Source organism: Odocoileus virginianus, chromosome 24, assembly GCF_023699985.2.
Source record: "Odocoileus virginianus isolate 20LAN1187 ecotype Illinois chromosome 24, Ovbor_1.2, whole genome shotgun sequence".
NCBI lineage: Eukaryota > Metazoa > Chordata > Mammalia > Artiodactyla > Cervidae > Odocoileus > Odocoileus virginianus.
Genome location: NC_069697.1, coordinates 2,980,703 through 3,005,847, shown reverse-complemented (window position 1 = coordinate 3,005,847; position 25,145 = coordinate 2,980,703). Strand labels below are relative to the sequence as shown.

Here is a 25,145-nt window from a genome sequence, read left to right as displayed (position 1 = left end):
GCTGGGCAGCCCTCCACAACCTCTTTTGCTCTCACATATACTGGTGTGGTGACATTCCGAAGGGACATCTTGGTTGTTGTTCATCGTTTGTGACTCATCGCTTTACTCAGTCAGAACTGTACTCAGGAGTTCTGCAGAGGCGCACGTAAAATGGATGCTTTCTGTCGTAGTCCTGGCCTGGGAAGAATTCCAGGGAGGCTACTCTGCTTCACCCCAGGTGGGGTCAGAGGAAAAGACAAATTAAACAAAGGTCTTGATGGTAAGCAACTGAAAATCAACCTGGGATGCCATCAGGTCTGCCCCAGTGCATTTCCACCCCACTTCGGTGGTGGAACCAGGAGGGATGATAAGGCCCCTGTTTCAGTAAGGGACAGACTAAGTCCGACCAGGGAAGGAAAATTTTGGTGGAAAGTCTGTCTACATCCCCATCTAGAGCAGGGAGGGACACCTCTGGGGGAAAGAAGCCACGCTGTGGATGCCGCTTTTTTCTCTCTTACAGATGGGAGCTAGCAGTTTTCAGAACTACTCCTTTAAATTGTATTTTTAAAAACTGGGACATGTTTGATAGCCAGAATTTTAAAAAAGACATGCTAGCTCTTTTTCTGTGATAATGAATGGCCACAGTATCCTTTGGAAGATGGAGAATACTGGCCAGTTGAACGGTCTCTCAATTATAATACTGTTCTACAATTAATTAGATAGGTTCAGTAGAAAACAAGGGAAATGGGTTGATGTTTCATATGTGTTGCTCTTTATCTCTCTGAAAGACATGCTAGACTTATGTCCTAAGGGTGCAGATTTGGGTGTGAAAACTTCAGCTCCCTCCTGTACTTTGCCCCTGTATGGGGCTCCCAAATGTACATACTGAGGATCAGGGCACCCTTCCGGGGGAGGGGGGGTTGCCTCAGTCTCGGTAAAAATTTAAACATTACCAGTTATGGTCAACATTACCTAGAGGATCCAAAAAGTACATAGAAGCCTTTACAAGACTAATTTTACTTTATGACCGTACTTAGAGAGATGTAATTTTAAGTCTTGTGACAGATGCTGACTCCTGACTCAAGAACTCGAGTTTTGGGAGAAACTACTACTTTTGGAGATGAATGACTTGAACGTGAGACAAGGGGAAAGAGGGAACATGAAATAGCCCTTCTCCCTACTGGGAGTCAAGCAGTTCCCATGACAGAGCCAGACTAGGACTATAAAATGGCTAAAAGAAGGTGGGATCAGAACATTTTTGCAAGAAGTATTCTTGAAGGACTCAAGCAACCATGCACTAAGACTTTATACTATGCTAAGTTGGCTGACACAGAAGAGAGAGAGAAGGAAACTCCTGGTAAATTCCTAGATAGACTATAGGAGGATCTCTGCAAGTTTAATGACATTGATTCCAAACGTTCAGAGGGAGAAATGATCTTAAATGATAAATTCCTCACTCAGTTGGCTCCAGATATCTGACATAAATTACAAAAACAGGAGCTTGGACCAAATAAGTCTTTAGAAAACTGTTGCAGCTGACTCAGATGGTATATTATGGTACAGAATACAAGGAGGGAAATAGGAGGAAGAAAGAACCAGGCAAAAGACTGAAGCCCCAACAATGGCTGTTAGATCTGCTCTGAAACAGCCTGAGAAAAATGCCCAGAGGGACCCAGGTGAAAAGGGATGGACTTGTTATTACTGTGGAAAGGAGGGGCATCTCAAGTGGGATTGCCCTCAGCATCTAAGCTGTCCCCAGCTCCAGATCTGGTCTGCAAAGGACCACACTGGAGGAGAGACTGCCCTCTGAGGTGTAGGCCCCAGGGGTCAGACTCTCAGGACAATCAGGACTGAAAGTTCCAGGGGGTCCCCACACAAGCTCCCATCCTAATTACACCTGAGGAGCACCAGGTATCAATAACTGTGTGTGTGTGTGCGGGGGTTGGGGGGCAGGCAATCAGTTGATTTCTCTTGGACACTTGGGCAACTTTCTCTGTGCTCCCTGAAGCCCCTAGTCCCCTTTCCTCCCAGTCTACTACCATAATGGAACTGTTAGAATGAGCCAAACGGTATTATTTCAGTCATCCTTTAAGCTGTAACTGGGACTCTGTGCTGTTTCCTCAGTTTTTGATCCTGCCAGAGTCTCCCTCACCCCTTCTGGGGAGGGATATACTGGACAAGGTCCATGCCTCTGTTTTCATCAATATGGAACCTGCTCTTTTTAATTGAACAAAATGTAAATCCTAGAGGGTGGGTTGATGAAAAAACTGTGGGTAGAGCACAAAATGTTGTTTCTGTTGTTATCAAGCTCAATGATCCTCACCTATTTTCATATCAAAAATGGTATCCATTAAAGCCTGAGGTTAAGGAAGGGTTAAAACCCATCATTGAAAATTTAAAGAAACAAAGGCTATTAATGCCCTGTAACAGTCCATGCAACACTCCTATTTTTGGGTGTAAACAATAGTCAAATAATAAATGGAGACTAATTCAAGATATACAAATAAATGACTAATCTTTATACTTTATTGTCTGAAATTCCTGAGGGAGCCAAATATTTTTCTGTCATTGATTTGAAGGTTGCTTTTTAGAGTTAAACCTACATTAAATCATCCCCTACCTATGACCTTAAGACAACTAAGAAGATTTTTGGGAGTCACAGGCTACTGCAGCATTTGGATTCTGGGTTATGGGGAACTGGCCTTTATATAAACTTATAACTGAAATTCAGCAGGCTCAAACCAACAAGTTCTTTTGGTCCCCAGAGACTCAAAAGGCTTTTGACTCTTCAAACTGCTCTCTTAAGGTCTCCTGCTTTGAGCTTCCCCATAGAATCAGAGTTTAGTTTGTTTGTAACTGAAAATAAAGGCCATGGCGACATTGCTTGAGGGTAATTGCTACTATTGTTTTACTAATGTCCAAAGCTCATAAATTTACTGATCATCAAAATCTTACCATACTAACTTCTCACGATGCAAGTAGGATTGTAAACTCTAAAGTTCAGAGTGACAATGGCTCCATCTTTAAAACTGCTGTAACTCAAGTGGTGTCAAAAACTTTGGAGTAGAAGATCACTTACACTGTTCCTGGAGACCCCGATCTTCAGAAAAAGTTGAAAAGGCTAATGATATTATTAAGAAGCATGTGCTTAGGCTAACTCAGGAAACAGAATTCAATTGGTTTAAAGTTTTACCCATACTTTAGTGAGTGCTTGAACTGCCCTCCCCCAAATGGGATTATATTAATGACAGACCATTTTTTGTGGACAATTATTGTCATAGATCCTAAAATCTTAGAACTAACTATGTGACTCAGCTTTCAGCTTTTTAACCTCCTCATCAATTTGAATGCTTCACATGGTGGATTTCTCTCCTTCAAGGCAAAGACTTTTTTTCAGCTCTTCAAATACCTTCACCAATGACAATCACATGTGATGTGTCTTCTTGATTTGATGACATCTAGCAATCCTAAAATGGACTGACGTGACTATGGACATAATGGAACTTTTAATTTTGATTATGTTTTGACTTGGTTTAATGACTTTTGCTACACATAAGAAGGTAAATGGGTCTAGATATGGTGGTTTCCTACATTATGTTTATCAAATATGGGATGAGGTCATATGGCTAACTCCTGAAAAGGGTTCCCTACTATCTAATGCTCCCATATGCTAGAAACAAATAGGGCCATCCTCAGAAGTTAGCCAACAACTTAATTATAATGACTGGAAACAACTGGGATTTTTGCCTCAAGAAATATGCAATGTAATCATTCCTATGCTTTCCAATACCACTTTAGGCCCTCCTTTTGCCTGGCCAGGAACTCACTGGGCCTGGAACCCTCAGTGACGCTGGTTTGCTCCAAATGAGACCTACTAGATATGTGGCTCTTACTTATGAGAGTGGCTTCCCCTGGCTGTATAGGGAGATGCAGCCTAGGTTTAGCTTTTACTGATGACTTCATATATTCAGAGCTTCCAGTCAGTTCAGTTCAGTCACTCATTTGTGTCTGGCTCTTTGCAATCCCATGCACTGCAGCATGCCTGGCTTACTTGTGCAACACCAACACCTGGAGCTTACTCAAACTCATGTCCATCGAGTCAGTGATGCCATCCCACCATCCTCTGTCATCCCCTTCTCCTTCTGCTTTTGATCTTTCCCAGCAACAGGGTCTTTATCAGTGAGTTGGTTCTTTGCATCAAGTGGCCAAAGTATTGCAGTTTCAGGTTCAGCATCAGTCCTTCCAATGAATATTCAAGACTGATTTCCTTTAGGATGGACTGGTTGGAACTCCTTGCTGTCCAAGGGACTCTCAAGAGTCTCCTCCAAAACCATAGTTCAAAAGCATCAATTCACTGATGCTCAACTTTATAGTCCATCTCTCACATCTATATATGACTACTGGAAAACAAAAGGCTTTGATTAGATGAAACTTTGCTGGCAAAATAATGTCTCTGCTTTTCAATATGCTGTCTACATTGGTCATAACTTTTCTGCCAAAGAGCAAGCATCTTCTAATTTCATGACTGCAGTCACCATCTGCAATGATTTTGGAGCCCAATAAAATAAAGTTTCTCACTGTTTCCATTGATTCCTCATCTATTTTTCATGAAGTGATGGGACCAGATGCAATGATATCAGTTTTTTGAATATTGAGATTTAAGCCAACTTTTTCACTCTCCTCTTTCACTTTCATCAAGAGGCTTTTTACTTCTTCTTTGCTATTTGCCATAAGGGTGGTGTCATCTGTGTATCTGAAGTTATTGATATTTCTCCTGGCAATCTTGATTCTAGCTTGTGCTTCCTCCAGCCCAGCGTTTCTCATGATGTACTCTGCATATAAGTTAAATAAGCAGAGTGACAATATACAGCCTTGATGTACTCCTTTCCCAATTTGGAACCAGTCTGTTGTTCCATGTCCAGTGCTAACTGAGGCTTCTTGACCTGCATACAAATTTTTCAGGAGGCAGATCAAGTGATCTAGTATTCCCATTCTTTAAGAATATTCCACGGTTTGTTGTGATTCACACATAGGAAGGCTTTGGAATAGTCAATAAAGCAGATTTTTTTTTCCCCCCCTCTGGAACTCTCCTGCTTTTTCGATGATCCAACGAATGTTTAATTTGGTCTCTGGTTCCTCTGCCTTTTCTAAATCCAGTTTGAACATCTGGAAGTTTATGTACTGCTGAAGCCTGGCTTGGAGTATTTTGATCATTACTTTGCTAGCGTATGGGATGAGTGCAATTTTGCAGTAGTTTAAGCATTTCTTTGGGACTGGAATGAAAACTGACCTTTTCCAATCTTGTGGCCCCTGCTGAGTTTTCCAAATTTGCTGGCATATTGAGTGCAGCACTTTCACTAAGGCCCACTTGACTTTGCATTCCATTCTGTCTGGCTCTAGGTGAGTGATCACACCACCATCATTATCTGGGTAATGAAGATCTTTTTTGTATAGTTCTGTATATTCTTGCCACCTCTTCTTAATATCTTCTGCTTCTGTTAAGTCCATATCATTTCTGTCCTTTTTTGTGCCAATCGTTGCATGAAATGTTCCCTTCATATATCTAATTTCCTTGAAGAGATTTCTAATCCCCATTCTATTGTTTTCCTCTATTTCTTTGCATTGATCACTGAATAAGGTTTTCTTATCTATGCTTGTAATTCCCTGGAACTTTGCATTCAAATGGATACATCTTTCATTTTCTCCTTTGTCTTTTGCACCTTCTTTTTCCTCAAGTGTTTGTCCAACCTCCTCTGGACAGCTTTCAGAGAAGCTTACTAACCTGCCATACCTTAAAACTCTTTGGGCAAGATATGTATTTCACTGGTATGATTATCTCGCTGCAATATTCGTTCCCTCTCTTTGAACTACATATGTTATGATACAAATTGATATTCTAACTTCAGCCCTTAATGCTTAACAAATACAAATTATAAAGGTGGTTTTACAAAATGGGCTTCCCTGTTAGCTCGGATGGTAAAGAATCTGCCTGCAATGCAGGAGACCCAGGTTCAATCCCTGGGTTAGGAAGATTCCCCTGGTGAAGGGAATCTCAAGCCACTCTAGTATTCTTGCCTGGAGAATTCCACGGATAGAGGACCCTGACAGGCTACAGTTCATGTGTTCACAAAGAGTCAGACATGACTGAGTGAATAGCACTGCTACTTAGATATTCTAATGGCTGCACGAGGATGAACTTGTGCCGTTATTCATATCCAATGTTGTAAATGTATATCAGATATGAGTACTAATGTTACTTGACTAAACACACGAACATGATGATTCAGGCTATGGATTCTCCTGAAACCTCAGTCACCTCGCTTTGGGGAATGCTAACTAGCTCCCCATGGCGGAAAACTATCTTAATCATAATAATTCTAACTGTTCTGTTTTTCTCTTTGCCTCTGCTTCTATAACTGTGTAACTGGATTTGTTTCTAACTGTCTGAAAGCATTTATGTTACAAATGGTTGTCAAGGCTCCCACAGGTGTCACAGCCTCCTTCAACTATCACTTGGAGGCCCTGGATCAGAGACCCTCAATGTGAAGATTAGGAGAAAATGTTGCCTCAACAAGTTAGGGATGATGCCCCTCAACAGCAGGAAGTAGTTATTGAATGAAAATGATCCCCCTTTCCCTTGGCAACATAATTCTCCTAAAAGAAAAGGGGAGAATGAGAGAGTCAATTACTAGGCAGGTTGATGAGAAATCTGGTGTCCCCAAGGAGGAGAGAGGGGCTTGGGGGATCTCAAGGAAGAGATAGGGGTCTGGAATTCTCAAGCAGGAGGAGAGGACAAACGTCTTTTTTAAAATCTCTACATTCCTTAGTCTTAGTCACATAAAATATTTTTTTTTCTTTAAGCTGGGAACTAATGGTCACAGAGCAAGCCCCAGCAAGATGGTAGGAAGGGAAAAATTGCATTTAGAATCAAACCCCATGCATGCCAGAGATGCTCAGAGGGCTCAAACATCCCTTGTGTGCACCTCCCATCACAAGACCATTCCCCCCCAAGTCTGTCTCTCCCATTGGGAAGCTTCCATTAGCCTCTTATCCTTCCCCATCAGGGGCAGGCAGCCTGAAAACAATAATCACGGAAAACTAACCAATGTGATCACGTGGGCCACAGGTTTGTGTAACTCAATGAAACTATGAGCCATGCTGTGTAGGGCCACCCAAGATGGATGGGTCATTATTGAGAGTTCTGACAAAATGTGATCCACTGGAGAAGGGAATGGCAAACCACTTCAGTATTCTTGCTTTGAGAACCCCATGAACAGTATGCAAAGGCAAAAAATTAGAACACTGAATGATGAACTCCCCAGGTCGGGAGGTGCCCAATATGCTACTGAAGAAGGAGGAGAAACAACTCCAGAAAGAATGGAGTCAAATCTAAAACAACACTCAGTTGTGGATGTGACTGATAATGGAAGTAAAGTCCGATGCTGTAAAGAGCAATATTGCATAGAAGCCTAGAATATCAGGTCCATGAATCAAGGCAAATTAGACATGGTCAAACAGGAGATGGCAGGAGTGAACACCGACATTTTAGGAATCAACAAACTAAAATGGACTAGAATGGTTGAATTTAACTCAGATGACCATTATATCTACTACTGTGGGCAAGAATCCCTAAGAAGAAATGGGGTAGCCATCATAGTCAACAAAAGAGTCTGTAATACAGTACTTGAATGCAATCTCTAAAACAATAGAATGATCTCTTCGTTTCCAAGACAAACCAATCAATATAACGGTAATACAAGTCTGTGTCCTGACAAATAATGCCGAAGAAGCTGAAAGTGAACGGTTCTATGAAAATCTACAAGACTTTCTAGAACTAACACCCCAAAAAGATGTCCTTTTCATTATAGGGCACTGGGATGCAAAAGTGGGAAGCCGAGAAATACCTGGAGTAATGGGCAAATTTGGCCTTGGAGTGTAGAATGAAGGAGGGCAAAAGCTAATAGAGTTTTGCAAAGAGAATGCACTGGTCATAGCAAATACCCTCTTCCAACAACACAAAAGAAGACTCTACATATGGACATCAACAGGTGGTCAATACCGAAATAAGAGTGATTATATTCTTTGCAGCCAAATATGGAGAAGCTCTATACAGTCAGCAAAAGCAAGACCAGGAGCTAACTGTGGCTCAGATCATGAACTCTTTATTGCCAAATTCAGATTTAAATTGAAGAAAGTAGGGAAAACCACTAGATCATTCATGTATGACCTAAATCAAATCCCTTACAACTATAAAGTGGAAATTACAAATGGATTCAAGGGATTAGATTTGATAGACAGAATGCCTGAAGAACTATGGATGGATGTTCATGACATTTTGCAGAAGGCAGTGATCAAGATCATCCCCAAGAAAAAGAAAGGCAAAAAGGCAAAATGCCTGTCTGAGGAGGCCTTACAAACAGCTATGAAGAGAAGAGAAGTGAAAGGTCAAGGAGAAAAAGAAAGACATGTCCATTTAAATGCAGAGTTCCAAAGAGTAGCAAGGAGAGAAGAGAAAGCGTTCCTCAGTGATCAGTGCAAAGAAATAGAGGAAAACAATAGAATGGGAAAGACTAGAGATCTCTTCAAGAAAATTAAAGATACTAAGGGAAATTTTAATGTAAAGACGGGCACAATAAAGGACAGAAATGCTACGGACCTAACAGAAGCAGAAGATATTAAGAAGAGGTGGCAAGAATACATAGAAGAACTATAGAAAACGTTCTCCATGACCCAGGTGATGACGATGGTGTGATCACTCACCCAGAGCCAGACAGAATGGAATGCAAAGTCAAGTCGGCCTTAGGAAGAATCACTATGAACAAAGTTAGAGGAGGTGATCAAATTCCAGCTGAGCTCTTTCAAATCCTAAAAGATGATGCTGTGAAAGTGCTGTACTCAATAGGCCAGTAAATTTGGAAAACTTAGGAGTGGCCACTGGATTGGAAAAGGTCAGTTTTCACTCCAATCCCTAAGAAAAGCAATGCCAAAGAATGTTCAAACTACTACACATTTGCACTCATTTCACAGACTAGCAAATAATGCTCAAAATTCTCCAAGCTAGGCTTCAACAGTACGTGAACAATGAACTTCCAGATGTTGAAACTGGATTTAGAAATGACAGAGGAACCAGAGATCAAATTGCCAACATTCATTGGATCATCAAAAAAGCAAGAGAGTCCCACAAAAATATCTATTTCTGCTTTATTGACTATGCCAAAGGGTGTGGATCACAGTTAAAACTGTGAAAAATTCTTCAAGACATGGGAATAGCAGACCACCTGACCTGCCTCCTGAGACATCTGTATGCAGGTCAGGAAGCAGCAGTTAGAACTGGACATGAACCAACAGACTGGTTCCAAATAGGGAAAGGAGTACATGAAGGCTGTATATTGTCACCCTGCTTATTTAACTTATATGCAGACTACATCATGAGAAACGCTGGGCTGGATGAAACACAAGCTGGAATCAAGATTTCTGGGAGAAATATCAATAACCTCAGATATGCAGATGACACCACCCTTGTGGCAGAAAGCGAAGAAGACCTAAAGAGCCTCTTGATGAAAGTGAAAGAGGAGAGTGAAAAAGTTGACTTAAAACTCAACATTCAGAAAACTAAGTTCATGGCATCCAGTCCCATCACTTCATGGCAAATAGATGGGAAAACAGTGGAAACAGTGACAGACTTTATTTTTGCAGATGGTGACTGCAGCATGAAATTAAAGCATTCTTTCTCTTTGAAAGAAAAGTTATTCCCAACCTAGACAACTTATTAAAAAGTAGAGACATTACTTTGCCAACAAAGGTCCATGTAGTCAAGGCTATGGTTTTTCCAGTATTTATGTATGGATGTGAGAGTTGGACTATAAGGAAAGCTGAGCACTGAAGAACTGATGCTTTTGAATTGTGGTGTTAGAGAAGACTCTTGAGAGTTGCTTGGACTGTGAGGAGATCCAACCAGTCTATCCTAAAGGAAATCAGTCCTGAATATTCCTTTGAAGGACTGATGTTGAAGCTGAAACTCCAATAATTTAGCCACCTGATGCAAAGGACTGAGTCAATGGAAAAAACCCTGATGCTGTGAAAGTTTGAAGGCATGAGGAGAAGAGGCCAAACGACAGAGGATGAGATGGTTGGATGGCATCACCAACTCAATGGACATGTGTTTGAAGAAAGTCTGGGAGTTGGCGATGGACAGGGAGGCCTGACGTGCTGCAGTCCATGGGGTGGCAAAGACTGGGAGACCACTGAGTGACTGAAGTGAACTCTGAATGATTACATATCAAACAACTCAGTTCAAACTGTACTATGGATTATATAACAACTGTTTATCCTGTTTGGGGACAGTTTCTCCTTCCTAAAAACCCTGTGACTAACCCTGTTATTTTAAAATGTATCTTACTGAACTGGGTCTGGTAAGATCTTTCTAAAGTTAGTTCTAATCCTGTCATCTTAAAATATAAATTATGGGAGTGGGTTTTGTAAGATCTTTAGAACCTTTAGACATTCTCTTGATTTATTGTAATAACCAATTTTAAAAAATATATAGCTTCCTTGCTAAGGCTAGCGACAGGGACACTCTCCATCCTCTTTCTGTTGTCTACATCAGAAGTTTCTCTCTCCCTTTTCATAGTTTGATAATACCCTGACACACAAGTTCTTGAGTGATCAAGCCTGGTCCCTGGTCTGCAAGCTTGATCTTCTTCAGAAATTAAGACTTCAATAGCATTCCCCGTAAGCTATCACTAACACAAATAAAATAACTGTGCAATTCTTTACCTGTAGAGAGTAAAATGCAGTCATACTGCTTTCTGTTTTATTTTTACTTACAGACTGTATATAGAAGAAATTGAAATTTTAAAAATTTAATATTTAATTTTGCTGTTTTAAGAGGGAGGATTAGTTCCCTGTGCACAATTCCCATGATCTAATGCTACCTCCCTGAGTTTTCAAACCACCACTAACCTTTACTATTTCAACAATAAGGGTGAGAATGCATTTATATTATACTTCTATTACAATAAGTAAGGCATTTTCTGATCACTAAATGCTTCACATCCAGGAAATATATAGAATAGATAATTTTTTGAAACTAGATCACCATAAGTCTTAGTTTAAAAAAAAAAAAGTAGAATTTAGCAATACAGTGAAAGACTACATAGAGAAATGCTAAGAAAAACAATTACTTTGATAAATAATTTAAAGTTTTAATAATATGTTTTTACACACATTGATACTAATAGAGGACTCTGTCCCTTTTTTCTGATCCTTAGAAATTTCAAGTTTTCTGTCCTCTCTCTACTGAAAGCATGTTTAAATTAGTATTTCCATTATTTAAAAGATGATGTATTACTTCTTGTTAGTTTGTCAACAGATTGAAAGGAAATAACAGCATCCAGGGGAAAAAAAAAGTTTCATTCCTTTTGTGTTTATAATGCCATCAAGTTTTAAAAAATTCTCACTTTTTCTCCATAAAAACTCTTTAGACAAAGATCATACAGTGCATGCGTGGATAACTATTTTTGATTTTTTCTTGTAATTTTTTGGTATTTTATACATATGCCTTTGGGGATGGGAGCAAATGCTAGTAATTTTACCAATGGTGCTATAAAATATAGAATTTGATTAAATAATTGAGACTATTTGAAAAGGTAAAGTGTTAATATGTAAGTGTAAATAATTACCTTGTTATAATGTTGATAAATCATGTATTCATCTATATATTCATCCAACTACAGTAACAGAGACAAATAAAAGAAGAAGAAAACTCACGTCTTCAACAATATGTTTGAAATATTTCATTAACTGCTAAAATAAATACACATATCAAAAGGCTTTTTATACTATATATGTGTATATGATATTCTATAAATACATATATTCTCCACTTAAATATATTTATACTATATTTAAATTATTTATTTTGTATATGTTTACTTCAGTTCAGTTCAGTTCAGTCGCTCAGTAGTGTCCGACTGTTTGCAATCTCATGGACTAAAGCACGCCAGGCCTCCCTGTCCATCACCAACTCCTGGAGTTTACTCAAACTCATGCCCATTGAGTCGGTGATGCCATCCAACCATCTCATGCTCTGTCGTTCCCTTCTCCCGCCTTCAATCTTTCCCAGCATCAGGGTCTTTTCCAGGGAGTCAGTTCTTTGCATTAGTTGGCCAAAGTACTGGAGTTTCAGCTTCAGCATCAGTTCTTCCAATGATCACCCAGGACTGATCTCCTTTTCGATGGACTGGTTGGGTCTCCTTGCAGTCGTCTTCTTCAACACCAGGATTCAAAATCATCAATTCCTTGGCTCTCAGCTTTCTTTATAGTCCAACTCTCACATCTATACATGCCACTGGAAAAACCATAGCCTTGACTAGACGGACTTTTGTTGACAAAGTAATGTCTCTGCTTTTTAATATGCTGTCTAGGTTGGTCATGACTTTCCTTCCAAGGAGTAAGCGTCTTTTAATTTCATGGCTGCAATCACCATCTGCAGTGATTTTGGAGCCCCCCCCCAAAATAAAACCTGACACTGTTTCCACTGTTTCCCCATCTATTTGCCATGAAGTGATGGGACTGGATGTCTTGATCTTTGTTTTCTGAATATTGAGCTTTAAGCCAACTTTTTCACTCTCTTCTTTCACTTTCATCAAGAGACTCTTTAGTTCTTCTTCACTTTCTGCCATAAGGGTGGTGTCATCTGAATATCTGAGGTTATTGATATTTCTCCCAGAAATCTTGATTCCAGCTTGTGTTTCACCCAGCCCAGGGTTTCTCATGATGTGGTCTGCATATAAGTTAAATAAGCAAGGTGACAATATACAGCCTTGACGTACTCCTTTTCCTATTTGGAACCAGTCTATTGATCCATGTCCAGTTCTAACTGTAGCTTCCTGACCTGCATACAGGTTTTTCAAGAGGCAGGTCGGGTGGCCTGGTATTCCCATCTCCTTCAGAATTTTACACAGCTTTATTGTGATCCACACAGTCAAAGGATTTAGCATAGTCAATAAATCAGAAATAGATGTTTTTCCAGAAGTCTCTTGCTTTTTAGATGATCCAACGGATGCTGGCAATTAGATCTCTGGTTCCTCTGCCATTTCTAAAACCAGCTTGAACATCTGGAAGTTCACGGTTCACGTATTGCTGAAGCCTGGCTTGGAGAATTTTGAGCATTACTTTACTAGCATGTGAGATGAGTGCAACTGTGCAAAAGTTTGAGCATTCTTTGGCATTGCCTTTCTTTGGGATTGGAATGAAAACTGACCTCTTCCAGTCCCGTGGCCACTTCTGAGTTTTCCAAATGTGCTGGCATATTGAGTGAAGCACTTTCCCAGCATCGTCTTTCAGGATTTGAAATAGCTCAACTGGAATTCCATCACTTCCACTAGCTTTGTTTATAGTGATGCTTCCTATGGCCCACTTGACTTCACATTCCAGGATGTCTGGCTCTAAGTGAGTGTGAGTGATCACACCATCGTGATTATATGGGTCATCAAAATCTTTTTTGTACAGTTCTTCTATATTCTTGCCACATCTTCTTAATATTTTCTGCTCCTGTTAGGTCCATACCATTTCTGTCCTTTATTGAGCCCATCTTTGCATGAAATGTTCCCTTGGTATCTCTAATTTTCTTGACGAGATCTCTAGGCTTTCCCAATCTATTATGTTTTTTTTTTTTTTTTTTAATTTCAAAGCTCTCTACTTTCTGTTATGCTATGCTATATTATTAAGAATTAAATGGTTACTTTTTGAAACTTGGTTTATAATACTGGAATGGAGAGTGATGGGTCCTTATAAAAATCATCTAGTGTGTTATATAATATGCATAAACTTTTGCAACATTTCAGTTTTAATGAAGAAGAATCTCTGAGTGCGGGATCATAGAACACATATTTAAAATTCTCTTCAAAAATAAAATAAAATTCTCTCCAGGTTAATATAATGTACAGGTAAATTTGAAAACCATTCAGTCTTAGTTTTTCAAAACCTAATAATCTCATTTTATCCATAATTTGACACTGCAATATACATGCAGATCGTCACAATATACATACAAAGAGTAACACTTTCTTATTCCATATAGATGCACAAAATTCCCAAGTCAGCAGGGGCACTAAAATTGGAGCAATAGTCATAAGATTTATATTTTGATTATTCAAGGTTGCAGTATGTTGAGTAATCAAAAATTTGAAGGAACATGTTTAATGCTAATGAAAAAAATATATCAATGTTGAAGAGGAATACTACTGGGGTTTTCATAAGGCAAGACTCAAATAATCAAGAGTTATTTTATTTTATACTTATAGATCTTAGTACTATCAATATTTTTATCATATTGCAAAGACTAAAAATTTTAGCCAGGATTAAATTTTATTGACGAAAAGTAAAGTCTTTTTCCTTTCAGTAGACTTGCATGTTATTTTAAAGATTTTTCCTTTCTTTCTCACTGTTTCCTTGAAATAATTTTAGATTTACTAAAATATTTCAGAAAAGATACAAAGAATTTCCATATACCCTTCACCCAGCTTTCTTCAATTCAAATAACTTATGTAACCAGAATAAAATCGCCAAACTAAAAATTTAATGTCAGTCCAGTATTATTAACTAAGCTCCAACTTAATTTGAATTACAGTAGCTTTTTAATTGTTAGTTTTTTCCAGAATCAAACCTATTTCACACATTTCATTAAGTCCCTTAGTGTTAGCCAATCCAGAATGTGTCATAATGTTTCAAAATTGTTCTCTTCAATTCTTTTGAAAAATACTCATCAATTACTTTGTAGAATGTCCTTTAATTTTGATTTATTTGTGTGTATTTATAGTATATGTTTTGTATCATTTTACTTCTAAGTTGTACATGTCCTTGTAATCGGTTTATTATATTACAGTATGTAGCTGGATCTTATGTAAAAGAACATTTTTTTTAAACTAATATGTTTTAACTGCCCCTATTTTAATCTTATTATTAACAGCCCATTTAAATCTATCATCTTTTGAATTGTCAGATAGTTTCAACATGTCAGATTAGTGTCTATTTCTAATGATACTGTTTCTTGGAAGATTGTTGTTTTATTTATCCTGACTTTTAGAAGCCCCCCCCTTTTTTTTAGTCTAGAAGCCAATAGACATAATCCACTTATGACTGACTGCTGTTTTAAAGAATAAGTTGTATTTTTAAAATATTCAGAAATGAGAAAATAATATATTTACCTCCACATTTATTATTTCCTGTGTTCTTTATTCTTTTATGTACACCCAGGTTTTTAACTTGGATCATTTTTCTATTCCTTGAAGAATTAATTTAGCACTTGTTTACAATGCTGATCTACTGTCTCTCAACTACTATTTGTCTGAAACAGTCTTTATTTTATGTTTTGTTGAAGAATTTTTTTTTTGAGTACTGATAGTGTTCTATTGATATCACACTCCCATATTTGTAACAATTGTCTGCTGTCATTACTGTATTATCTTTGTTCCTTTAAAAGAAACATGTCTATTTTCATTGACTTTTTATAACACAAAGTGTAATGTAAGACCTACAGAAAACAAATAGCAAAAGTAAATCCTTCCTTATTAGTTATTTAAAGGCTAGTTAAACAATATTACCTCTTTTTTTTTTTTTTTGGTTTATGTGTTTTGGCCCCAAGGGTTGTGGGATGTTAGCTCTCTGGCCAGGGATCAAACCTGCACCCCTTCCATTAAAAGTCAAAGTCTCAATCGGTGGACCACCAAAGAACGGTTAGATATTACTAATAGAGTTCCAAAGCACAGGGGGGAAAAGCTGGAAAATTACAGATAATGAATTGAACATAACCCTGAAACTAGAACCAAGAAAAGACAGAACAACAAAACAATGCTAGAAACCAAAATCACTAGAAAATTCAAGCAAGTAACACAAAGGCAAAACATACTTCATAGTTATTTAAATAGCAGTGACTCTTGACCAAGAATTACTTGCTTACCTTTTCAAAGATGCTTTTGTATTACAAATTTTACCAATGCAATTCACTTCATTATGTTTCAAGGTAAAGTGCTCAGTCTACTAGTGTAGAAATGACTTCTCTTGTACCAACTCTTTCAGTTAACAACTATGATCTTTGGAAAAAATGCAAAGAGCTTCTTGTATTGGAAAGTCTTCAAAAGTAAGCCAACACTGGATGGCAGTCTACACTTGGTATAAGGCATCAACATCGACAAATATTGGCTATTAGACTCAATACACCCCTTCCCACAGGGAATAAGCTCAGTCTTACTGACTGGAATAACAAGAGGACAGAGATTGGGGAAAATAGCAACTGGAAAGGAAGAAAAGTAAATCAGAAAGAGAGAGCCATATGTATTAACCTCAAACTTTCCAACAGATACCTGCCTGAATCTCAAACTGACTCCTAAATTATGTGTGTGGGGAAGATTTCAAGATGATAAGCTAAGAACTAGAGAAATAAATAGAGAAATTCTATTGCAACCTAGGACAGGGAAGACAAAATTTAGAGTTTGAGTCTAGACAATTTTACCAGACTTCCTAAAGAGAGAAATCAACATTTTCCAAAGAAATGTTGCAGGAGGGGGGACCCCTTCCAGGGCCCAAAACCAGTCTCTTGTCTAACACTAGGCAATGAATTGTCTAAGGAGAAACATGTGCTGACAAAGCAAGAGATTTTATTGGGGAATGGGTGCCCGGGTGGGGAGCAGGAGGGTCAGGGAACCCAGGAGAACTTCTCTGTCACATGGCTCCCAGTCTTGGGTTTTATGGAGATGGGATTAGCTTCTGGGTGGTCTTTAGCTAATCATCTGACTCAGAATCCTTCCTGGTGGTGCACACCTTGTTCAGCCAAGATGGAAGCCAGAGCGAAGGATTCTGGGAGGGGGTTGGACATGTGGTGTCTCCTTTTGACCTTTCCTGAACCCTTCCGGTTGGTGGTGGTGGCTTATTAGTTCTGTGTTCCTTGCCAGGACCTCCGGTGGTAAAACAGCTCATGCAAATGGTTACTATGATGCCTGGCCAGGGTGGGGGTTTCAGTCAGGGTGCTTCCCCTACCAGAAACATAATGAACTTTAGAGCTTATAGCTATGTGTCATTCATAATATCTAGGATACATTTTAGAATCACTATGTGCAGGAAGAAATAGGAAAATGTGATCAAGATTTAAGAGGAAAGGCTATCAGCAGAGTCTAATCTCAAAGTGATCCAGATGTTGGAATTAGCAGACAGGATTTTAGAATAGTTATTTTAACTATGTTCAAAGACACACGCAAAGACAGATTAGAGTTAAATAATGGAGCAATATACATTGTTGTGGATTTGAACATTCAATATCACTATTCTAATTTTATCCAAGTGGATCTGTAGGTTCTGTGAAATATCAATCAACATCCCAATAGGCTTTTTTTTTTCCCTATGTGTGTGGAAATTGACAAGGTGGTTCTAAAATTCACAAGAATTCAAAGAACCTAGAATGTACAAAACATCTCTGAAAAATAAAACAAACTTGGAGAATGTCCACTATCAGATTGCAACACGTAACTACATAAAGCTTCATTATCAAAACGTAAAAGCCTTGGTGTGAAGAGAAGAAAATTGATCAAAGATACACAAATAGACTCACACATATATGTTTAATTAAATTTGAGAGTTTGCCGGCAGTGTGGGAGACCTGGGTTCAACCCTTGGGTCAGGAAGATCCCCCGGAGAAAGAAATGGCAGCCCACTCCAGTACACTTGCCTGGAAAATTCCACAGCCAGAGGAAGCTGACAGGCTACAGCCTATGGGGTTGCAAAGAGTCGGACATGACTGAGTGACTAACACTAAATTTGACAGTGAAGCCAAAAAAAAAAAAAAAAATCAGTAGAAAGAAGATAATAAAGTAATGCTGGAGAAAATAGATAAACTTATGTGAACTACATGGACTTCTGTCCTTAACTAACAACATATGCCACAGATTGAAACAAACTTAGATTATAGACTATACAGTTGGAAATTGCAAGGAAATTAATTATCCCCTAGAACCTATAGAAAGGATCACAGTCTTACCAGCAGCTTGATTTTAGTCATTGGGGCCTGTTTTAGAATTCTGACCTATGGAAATGTAACACAATAAACTTATGCTGCTTTAAGTCACAAGTTTGTGGTAATCTTTTTTTTTTCTTTTTTTTTTACTGCATCAACAAAAACTGGATACACAGCCTCTAGTGTATATGATCTACAACAAGTCTACAAGCTCTCTTTTCTTTTTTTTTTTTTTTTGCTTTTTTTTTTTTTTTAATTCAGTAAGAGAGCAATGAGTAGTAGTGGGCAAAACAAAGTCAGTGAAAAATGCTAAAATTTGATTGTGAATCTCTGTTTTCATAGTCACTTTGTAATCACATTTTTTAGGTGAAATGACGGAGTTGCTATCCTCAACAGATCTGTGTGTTATATGTGTAGACTACTGGAAAGACCCATCTAATTACCATAGTGTACTGATGGAGTATCTCTTTTTCAGCTTAAAAACAGGAAGATGAAATCAATTCCTGTGAAAACATAGTGAGTCCAAGGATAGAGTCACAAATCAGGAGTGAACTCGACTGGACATGGAGGAGAAACAAGGTCAAAGCAGGCAAAAAATCTAGTTCAAGACCTGACTGGGTGGGAAAGAGAATGAAGGCCCAAATCTAATAGTCTAGAAATATAACTGTGGCTAAAGGACTCTTCCGAGATTGTTCAGGATGGCTAGCTCAGCCTTTTCTAGGACTAAAGAGGAACAACCCTGGCGGTTCTGAGGAGTACATTGAGGCCTAGTAATGACAAGCCATATTTTTTGCAGCTTTACTCTGCTGAAATGAAAAGCTGTTAGTATTCAGTAACAGATCATTGTTACTATGAAAATTTTCAGATACAAGGAATATTTAAATCCCTGACTCAGATAACTAGGGTGAAATAGTTTAGGTCTAATTACTTGCTATTTTTACCTATTAAAGATTTACATCCTGGTATTAGGAGCCTTTAGAGGTAGAAGAAAACTTAGAGATCATCGAGAGGTTCCCTATGCAACACTGCAACTACTAGGCACAGTGGCTATTGGGCACTTGAAGTGTGGCCAATCCAAACTGAAACATGCTCTAAGTGTAAAATATTCACCACCTTTCCTAGCCTTAGTATAAAAAGAAGAATGTAAAATGCTTCATTTGCAACGTTTTTCAGAAACTGATCACATGTAGAATGTTAATATCAGATTTTCTGAGTTAAACAACATACATAAACCTAAGGAGATGCCTTCTTCTTTGTAGCCTACTTTTATTACTTAGATCATACTCCTGTTTTAGATGGTGAATTTGAGGATGAAATAAATCATACACTTGAGAGTGTATTAAATTTTGAGAACGTTCCCAAAATTTGAAAGCTGAGACTGAGGCAGAGGTATCCAGAAATTAAGATATTAGGAAAGATACTTCTATTTCTTAGGGTCTAGTGTATATTAATGGGTAATACTGAGACTTGATTAGCAAAATGTCAGCATTGCTAATTTACCTGCTTAATGCTATGTAACAAACCCAACTATATATATATATATGTATATATATATGTATATATATATTTAAATTTTCTTCTCTATTTTCACAGCTTTCTTATAGATCTTTTTTGCTTTCTATTATATGTTATTAGAAGCTCTGAACTCAGGCCTCTGAAGTTGTTAAAGCCCCTTGTAAACTTGCTAAATAAAAAAATGTATTACACCATCCTCTGGATTAAAATATGTGGAAACATTTACTTTGTCATGTGACAAATAAACCCTATAAAGAGATAAAATGGAATTTTGGCTTAAGCAATACTCAAACTCGATACTAAACTGAAAGTAGTTCCTCTTAATACGTGCTCATCCATTTCCACTTGCCTGTAAATTACATCAGATCAAATCAAGGCAAACAGAGCAAGCTACTCCTGAAAAGAAAAATTACAATAAGAATATTTTTTAATAAATAGAGTGGGTCAGTCAGTTCAGTTGCTCAGTTGTGTCTGACTCTTGCGACCCCATGGACTGCAGCATGCCAGGATTCCTTGTCCACCACCAACTCCGGGAGCTTGTCCATCATATTGGTGATGCCAACCAACCATCTAATACTCTGTCATCCCCTTCTCCTGCTCTCAATCTTTCCCAGTATCAGGGTCTTTTCAAATGAGTCAACTCTTCTCATCAGGTAGCCAAAGTATTGGAGTTTCAGCTTCAGCATCAGTCCTTCCAATGAACACCCAGGACTGATCTCCTTTAGGATGGACTGGTTGGATCTCCTTGCAGTCCAAGGGACTCTCAAGAGTCTTCTCCAACACCAAAGTTCAAAAGCATCAATTCTTTGGTGCTCAGCTTTCTTTATAGTCCAACTTTCACATCCATACATGACCACTGGAAAAACCATAGCTTTGACTAGATGGACCTTTGTTGGCAAAGTGATGTTTCTGCTTTTTAATATGCTGTCTAGTTTGGTCATAGCTTTTTTCCCAAGGAGCAAGTGTCTTCTAATTTCATAGCTACAAGTCACCATCTGCAGTGATTTTGGAGCCCCCCAAAATAAACTCTCTCACTGTTTTCCCATATATTTAGAGTGGGTAGAACTTATGAATTACATATTTTATGTTGTAATTTACCATGTAAGAACTTTTCTTTAACCAAAACTACTTCCTATAGTTCTTGCATTTGTCATGGTTGATTGTAGGTAAGATGGCTTCCTGGGATCAAAAGGTAAAGAGTCAGTCTGCAATGCAGAAGACCTGGGTTAGATTCCTGGGTCAAGAAGATCTCCCAGAGAAGGAAATGGCAACTGACTCCAGTATTCTTGCCTGGAGAATTCTAAGGACAGAAGAGCCTGGTGGGCCTCAATCCATGGGGTCACAAAGAGTTGTGAGACTGCCAAGACTAGCACCATGACAGGCGCCCTGAACTAAGAGTAGGCCTAAGTTTCAATTTCTCCTGAGGGTAGGGTAATTATCTGCCCTCAACAGGCCACCAGAGACCAGCTAATCAGTACGTACCCAGTAAACCTCCAAGAAGGTCCCCTGGAAAGTCCCGCGCGCACAAAAGTTTGTACCAATAAAATTGCTTTGCAAACATGTAACCAATCCGCTTGCGCCCACTACCCACTGCCTATGTTTGAAATCGAGCACTCTATAAATGTGCGTGGAAACTGGGGCTCGGGGCTCTCTGACTTTGCACCACTGCGTTGGTTGCAGCAGGGGCCCTGGCTGGAGTCAGCAATAAATTTCCCTTCCTTTGCGTGTTGCATTGTCATGGAGGTCTTCTCTTTTCCTGCTGGGGGATTCGGACAGAGGGCATAACAGAGTAAGACACACAACTGACTGACTAACACACACACAGGTAAAATGACCATACCCCGATCTGAAGAGGGTGATTTCAACACAAATGAAGCTTCACTTGATGCTAAATCTTCCCTGAATTTTTGTACTCTGAACTTTTGTTTGATACTAATAGTTTTTAACTTTTTACTTCATTCTGCTGCAATTTGTTTTCATAACTTTTTATTTGCTTTGATTTTAACTTAGGTCCCAACCAAGGCGAGAGACTTTCAATTTCCAAAATCACAAGTTAACATGTACTTATGACTTTGTGCTTATTTTTGTTCATTTTATAATATATGCATTTGTAATGAAATACACCTTGAACTTCAAGGAGATGAAACCAGTCAATCCCAAAGGAAATCAACCTTGAATATTCGTTGGAAGGACCTATGCTGAAGTTGAAGCACCAATACTTTGGCCATTTGATGCAAACCTATCTCACTGGAAAATACCCTGATGCTGGGAAAGATTGAAGGCAAAAGGAGAAGAGGGCAACAGGGGATGAGATAGTTAGGTAACATCACCAACTCATTGGATATGACTCTGAGCAAACTTCAGGAGATAGTGCAGAACAGGGAAGCCTGGTGCGTTATAGTCCATAGGGTCACAAGAGTCAGACACCACTTATTGACTTAACAACAACAAAATTGAATAGTTATTCTGTTCACTTGTATGAACTATTAAGCTATTAAGAAAAAAAGTAAATTTTCCATATTAAAAAAAAAGCTTCTTGTTAAAAGTATCATGTTTATTTGTATAATTAATAGATCTATACTGTTTCTGGTGGCTCAGTGGTAAAGAATCTTCCTGGCAATGCAAGAGACATGGGTTAGATCCCTGGATCATGAAGATCCCCTGGAGGAGGAAATGGCAACCCACTCCAGTATTTTTGCCTGGGAAATCCCAAGGATAGAGGAGCCTTGTAAGCTACAGTCCATGCGGTCACAAAGAATTGGACACAACTGAGCCACTGAGGATGTACTACTTCTTCATCCTGTCTTATGTTGCTCTTTGCTGCTTTCTTTTAAATCTAGAAATGCCATGAAATTTATGACTGAAGACTTTCTTTTTTATAATTGAATTGTGAATTCCACAAAAGCAAGAAAGTAGCCATTTTTAAAATTTGTAATCCACTGTACGTGTATTACTTTTTGCTTAGAAATCAAATATTACAATATTTTTCCAACTACATTTATTAACTCTATATATTAAACTACTTTTTAACTAGGTACTTTCTTTTTATAGAATATGTAAAATTTTCATTTAGAGAAACAGCAATAATTAAAATAATTATTTAAGATTAAATAATCTTAAATGCCTTTAAAAATAATTATTTAAGATTTTGTATTTGGTTTCTGAACTGTTCCAGAACTGTATAATCAATGCATATAAAAGAAACATTGAATTCTTGCCAAAGTCTAATACAACCTGCACATGTAATTACACATTTTAAGCTGAAATATATAATTAAAGAAACAGATGGTTCAGCTGAAAATATTTACAGAATATGTAAACTGTTGGAAAAACTTGACCTCTATTTTAAAGTGTTAGTTTTATCTCACTGAATTAAATATATGACCATAGATCAAGCCTAACCATTGGAGAAACATTTGCAATAAACAAAGGTTCATGGAAGATGGGTAGGTTCATCAAAGAATGAGAATTCCAGAAACCTTGGACAAAAGGTGAAGAGAAATAGTGGAGAAATGCAACTTGTAATCAGTCTAAAAATGGGAACTCCAGTCAAATATGGAGGCTATGTCTTAAACTTGTATTTTTCTTCTACACACTGCTAGATGGAATTGCATGACATTTTTGCAGCTTTTGCTCCACACAACTATCACTGCCAGTAGTGATGGGGTGGACTGGGGCTACAAGGAGATGGAGAAAAGAGAATCCTGTTGGAATAATGAAAGACAAAAGTTAATGAGAATCCAAATGGTATAAGCACAATAAAGGAAACTGAAAAACGAAGACAATGAAAATGTCATTGTTGTTGTTCATTTGCTAAGTTACGTCCGACTCTTTGTGACCCCATGGACTGTAGCATGCCAAGCTCCTCTGTCCTCCAATATCTTCTGGAGTTTGCCTGGATTGAACTATAGGATAACTAAAATTCAATAAATGATAGAATGGGTTGAGTCAAGAAAGTGAAAGAGTTTTTATGATTCTTGGGCTTTAAACCTCAGAAATGACTATGATATTAACATTATACAAAATTCACAACAGCAGAAGGCAGGTTTCTGAGAGGAATATGTTTTTACTTTCATGTTTATTTTATTTTATTCTAACTGAATTTGAGCAGAGCATCTATCTCTGTAATTTGACAATTAAAAAGGTATTTCTGTCTTTATGACTTCAATATACTCTTTAATATTAGAAAATTTCACTTTTAAGAAATATCTTGGGTGCTCACTTCGGCAGCACATATACTAAAATTGGAACAATACAGAGAAGGTTAGCATGGCCCCTGCGAAAGGATGACATGCAAATTCGTGAAGCGTTCCATATTTTTACACATGAAAAGATGCTCAACATCACTCATTATCAGAGAAATGCAAATCAAAATCTCAATGAGGTACCATTACACGCCAGTCAGGATGGCTGCTATCCAAAAGTCTACAAGCAATAAATGCTGGAGAGGGTGTGGAGAAAAGGGAACCCTCTTACACTGTTGGTGGGAATGCAAACTAGTACAGCCACTATGGAAAACAGTGTGGAGATTTCTTAAAAAGCTGGAAATAGAACTGCCATATGACCCAGCAATCCCACTTCTGGGCATACACACCAAGGAAACCAGAAGTGAAAGAGACACGTGCACCCCAGTGTTCATCGCAGCACTGTTTATAATAGCCAGGACATGGAAGCAACCTAGATGCCCATCAGCAGACGAATGGATAAGGAAGCTGTGGTACATATACATCATGGAATATTACTCAGCCATTAAAAAGAATTCATTTGAATCAGTTCTAATGAGATGGGTGAAACTGGAGCCCATTATACAGAGTGAAGTAAGCCAGAAAGATAAAGACCATTACAGTATACTAACACATATATATGGAATTTAGAAAGATGGTAACGATAACCCTATATGCAAAACAGAAAAAGAGACTCAGATGTATAGAACAGACTTTTGGACTCTGTGGGAGAAGGCAAGGGTGGGATGTTTCAAGAGAACAGCATCGAAACATGTATATTATCTAGGGTGAAACAGATCACCAGCCCAGGTTGGATGCATGAGACAAGTGCTCGGACCTGGTGCACTGGGAAGACCCAGAGGGATCGGATGGAGAAGGAGGTGGGAGGGGGAATCGGGATGGGGAATCCATGTAAATCCATGGCGAATTCATGTCAATGTATGACAAAAACCACTATAATATTGTAAAGTAATTAGCCTCTAACTAATGAAAATAAATGAAAAAAAAAAGAAAAGAAATATCTTGGGAGAAGTAACAGAAGAAGAAAAATATTTCAATCAACATGCCATCACAATTAATGAAATTACAAGGGAGATATGAAAATTTGATAATTTATGATTGCCATTCTAACCTTAATCTTTGTTGGAAATAATATAAGATGCTATGAACACTTTAAAAGAAATTTGGCAATTTGTTTCAAGATCCAATAACATAATAAAATTACAATACATATGGGAAGAGCAGCCTCCCAAACTGTTTGACACCTAAAGAAAATTGGCATACAAAACATTTGTCAGTAAATATTCTTCTGTATATTTCTATAGATAAAAATGTTTGTCTTTCCAAACAAAGGATATATTTCTTTGACTCCAATTATACTTACAGTAAAATCTAAATAAGAGCTTAAATAATCATTTTGA

The 25,145-nt window shown here is 38.1% G+C and overlaps 1 non-coding gene across 1 annotated transcript; it reads left to right on the top strand.

Moving 5' to 3' along the window:
• The first annotated feature begins 23,715 nt into the window (after positions 1-23,715).
• Positions 23,716-23,822, top strand: LOC139030987 (U6 spliceosomal RNA). Its single transcript, XR_011483417.1, has one exon. It is a non-coding gene; the product is annotated as a U6 spliceosomal RNA (small nuclear RNA).
• Positions 23,823-25,145: the final 1,323 nt, after the last annotated feature.